A 4711-nucleotide genomic window follows, 5' to 3' on the forward strand; every position below is an offset into this window, starting at 1 on the left:
GTTCAAAATGATTTGAATTCAAGGGACCAGACAAAACTAGGGTCCCCAATTCCTCTACCATCTTCCTCCTCTAATCTGCATCCATTCTGTCTTAAACATTCCATTACAAACCTGGGAGTGTAAGAGTGTTAACCTCCCCTCATGTGGGCATCGCTGACCAAGGCATGGGAGTCAGGGAAGAAACACTCACCATTTCAGTTACTTAATACACCATTGGAATGAGATTCTACTGTTCTTCAGAGGGTTCTCGACAGAGTCAAGTCCAGGTGCCCACAGGTACATCCTTGGGTTGCCTTTGCCTCTTCCTTGGTTCCACTCTTCTCAGTTCCACATTGTTCCTTTGGCTCACTTCCTAAAATAACAACTTACATGCAGGTCTTTGTTTTAGGCTTTCTTTTGGGGGGACCCTAGGCTGAGACTATGATTATGACAGAAATTGATCATTTAAAAGAAATACATATTGAATCATTGAGAGGTGAAATACCACGATGACCAGGTTTTATTTCAACAACATAAAAGTAGAAAGAGAAGGAAAGGGGTCAGTGAAGCAAATATGGTGTAATTACTAGATTGCTGAAAGTGATGGTTATGTCTATAGGAGAATATTCTTGTGTATTTTTAAATATTAGAACAAAAAGTTTAAAAATGAACATTTTCGCAAGGGGCATGAGGCAGAAAAATGGAATCTTCTGAGAGCCTATGCAGAGAACTTGACTTAGGCAGAGGATCAGAAAGACTTTTCTGATGAAGTGGCTTTTAAGCTGTGGCTTAAAGGAACAAAATGGATTTCTCAGACCCTTTGTCTCAAGGCACTTAGGGTACCTGGGTGTACCTTCCCACAGTCCCAGGATGGCTTCTGGAATCTTACTTAGCACATTGGATACAAAGCCTGCCACCCATGTCCTTGTAGGGCTGCCTTCCTTTTTAGCACTTAATGCTTCCAAATGGCCCATTTCTGCTGTGTTGAATCTCTGCTGTAGGTGGCAAATCATTGCATGTGAAATACATTCATTCACCGGGGGCCACCCACTGCATCTGTAAGTGACTCTTTGAGACATGATTGTTTCTTTTCTTTGTGGCGAATGGTGGAGAGCAAATGGGAGGGCTATTTCAGAGTGGTCCGATGTGGAAAGGAGTGCCTGGTGAAGCTAAGTGAACAACTGCCTTCCTTGGCTATTTTTGTCATTGAAACACTTAGATCTATTTGATGCGCACGAATCAAGCCAGGTCCTCTCTGCTGTCATGTTGTGCTTGTGAATGAAGCTGCGGGGTGAAACATTTCCCCTGTTAGAGCACATCCATGCTCTTTGCTCAACATACAAAGGAGGATTTCAGTGCTGTGTCTCTGAGTTAGGAGAATGCATTTTGCCTGTAATTTCAATAAATAACAGGCAAAGTCATTCTTTTTAATTTGCTTTGCTTTATACTGCCTTATTTACAGTAGGTTCATCCACTGATACTGACACTTAATTCCCAAGGAGTACTGATAAGTATCAAGACTATGATGTCATAGTACCTTGCACATTGAACTTGCTCTTCATGTTTCAATTAGTGCTCACCACAACCCTGTGATTTTTTTTCTTTCATTCTTTTTTCATTTACATTTTTTTCCTCCTTATTCACTTCTCCCATCCTTTTCCTGGTTGCCCCTTTCCTCTCCTCCCTTTTCTTTGCTTTCATCCTTTAACTTTAGAAATAAAGCTGCTAGTTAGTTTACTAGCCAAAAAAAAAAAAAAAAAAAAAAGGGTTTCTTGGGGAATAGTAGAGAGTTGGACAAAGAGTTGGGAATAGCAGGACAAATGGCACTAAAATCATAAGCAAGCCACCATACAAAAGAAAAGAACACTTAAAAAAATTTTTTTTTTAAATAGAGGAAAGAACCCGAGGCTATTATAAAGAAAAAGTCCATTGAAGTAAACTGGGTGTTAGAAGCCTAGTGGCTTCTCATTGGCTGAGTTGTGACTGCCTTTCATTGGCTGGGCTGTTGCCAGGGGCAGAGAACAGCCTTTCTTCCTCCTGCTGGAGTAGTAAAGTAGTACCTCAAGTAGTATCCTGAGAAAAGTCCATCTCTTCTGGTTTGATCTGCAATTGACAGGGAGTAGTAGGGCAGGAGAGCTCTCCTTGCTTGCCTCCCAATTTTACTTTAGTGAGATTTCCCTTTAGTAATCCTCTCTCCCTCTTCCCTTCTTTATCACCCACCCACCTTTCTTAGCTGTAATTTTTTTTTTTTTTTTTTTTGGTAAGTTAGCTTACATATTTGGTAGCTTGAATTCAAATCCCACTTCAATCAAGTCCTGTCTGTATGACCTTGGGTAAATTACATGAGCTCTAAGCCTATATTTGTTCATTCAAAAGATAGGCCTACTAACTGCGTTTTAGCAGTGAGGTAAATGTTTGTTTACTGGGCTCAGCCTCTGGCAGATGGAAGATAATCAAAATTGTTTTCTATTATTGCTATCAGTCTTACTTATCACTCTCTTTAAATGTAGTGGTGACTATGACCAATGTGATTGCTATATCCATGGTGTTGATCATGAAGCTATTGAGAAAACTGAAACGGGCAGCTAGTAAATGGCAGAGCCAGGGTTTAAGTCGAGACCTGGTTATTCATTTTTTAAAAGGATTTATTTATTTTTATTTTATTTATATATTTATTTAGCTGAGGGAGTGAAAGAGAGAATCTCAAGCATCCTGGGATTTATGACTGGCATCTGAGGTGGGGGGCAGGGCAGTGTTGTGGGACTCAATCCTTAACCTGTAGGGTCTGCACTCATGTTAGTGTCAGAATTGATCAGGCCTACATGACAAATCTCTCCATAAAACTCACAATAGTACTGGGTTCAAAGAATGTCCGGGTTGGTAAACATCATCACATGCTGGAGGGGAGCACACCCCAACTCCACGGGGACAGAAGCTCCTTGTTTAGGACCCTTCTGGACCTCACCCTGTGTATCTCTGCATCTGGCTATTCATCCATATCATTTTTCACATTTTTCATTTTTTATTGCATAATATATCAATAAAAGTAAGTAAATATTTCCAAGTTCTGTGAACTTTTCTAGCAAATAACCAAACCCAGGAAGGAGGTCATGGGAACCTCTGATTTATAGCTGGCTGTTCAGAAGTACAGGAGACATCTTGGGATTTATGATCGGCATCTGAGGTGGGGGCAGGGCAGTGTTGTAGGGACTGAGCCCTCAACCTGTGGGGACTGCACTCTGGTTAGTGTCAGAATTGAACTGGATTGAATTGAATTGAATGAATTGAACTGTAGGACACACTCTGCTGGAGTCAGAAGTGATTGCTCGTTGTGGGGAAAACTGCCACACATCTGGTATCAGAAGTATAGTGAGTGTGAGTAGAAGAGAAGCTCCTAGACTGTTTTCCTGCATAGGCTCCCATGGCCACGTCCATACTGTGGTCACACTGCTCAAGTAAATATTCATACACATGAGTCACTACTTGCTTATACTTTTTATGCATTGATCTAATATTACACAGCAGTTAAGAATGGGGAGCTTAAAGCTACCAAGACCCATTCTTTATCTTTTACTAGTTGTTTGACCTTTCAGAGCCTGTGTTTATCATCTGTAAAATTAACAATGGTAATGACTTCATGGTATGACTGTAAAGAATTAATGAGAAAATTCCCATAAAGTATTTTGTGCAGAGTTTGTTGTACAGGAAAAAGTTGTTATTATTCATTTATTTGTTAAATATTTTTTTGAAAACCTAGTATGGATATACTAGTTTCCTAGTATCTCCTAGTTTTCCTAGTATCTCCACTGGATATAGTCCCAGTGGAGATGCAAAGGCAAGCTTTGTTTAATTTACCCTCAAGGAGTTCACAAAAGACTATAAAAATATTTTTATTTTTTTATTTTTATTTTTTAAATAGTTTATTTATTTATTTGACAGAAATCGCATTTATGCAGAGAGGCAGGCAGAGAGAGAGGGGGAAGCAGGCTCCCCGCCAAGCAGAGAGCCCGATGCGGGGCTTGATTCCAGGACTCTGAGACTGTGACCCGAGTCAAAGGCAAAGATCCAACCCACTGAGCCACCCAGGTGCCCCTATAAAAATATTTTTAGATGGCAAAGCAGAATCATGGAAAAATTGTTATTGCTCAAAATTCCCCACCCACAGAATTGTACTGATACATGTTAATTGTGTAGTTTGACAAGGCATTTAATTTGGTCTTCTGTATAACTGTAACTGGTTTCAGATCTGACAGTGTCCTTTTACATTCAGATTCTGATGCTTCCATTCATCCTGAAGGATTATCTTTCAAGCAACACTGTGCAAATTATATGTTAGAACATTATCAAATAACCTAATGCAATTAGAGCCAGTTGTTGCTGATGTGATCAATTTCAAAACCTCTAGCCTTTGAATATAACACAGAATAATTTATGGTTAAACTCCACTGGATTTTTCAAATTAGATTCCATGTTATTTTAGCTGAGTAGGAGCTTACAGAGTCCCAAGGCACTAGGAAAATGTAAGCAACTGAAAAAAGAGAAAGAATGTAGACTGACAGCTTTACCAAAAAGTGATCTAATGCTAAATTTCACGGAAACTGGACAGTCACAAAGTGTTATGATACCACATAATTTCAAATCGATACTGACCATGAACTGGGTTTGTTAATTACTATGATCTCTTATTGCTGGGCGGAGATCAAACAGGGAAGAAAAAGATGGTCATAAACCA

This window comes from Mustela erminea, chromosome 1 (genome assembly GCF_009829155.1).
Source record: "Mustela erminea isolate mMusErm1 chromosome 1, mMusErm1.Pri, whole genome shotgun sequence".
Taxonomy (NCBI): domain Eukaryota; kingdom Metazoa; phylum Chordata; class Mammalia; order Carnivora; family Mustelidae; genus Mustela; species Mustela erminea.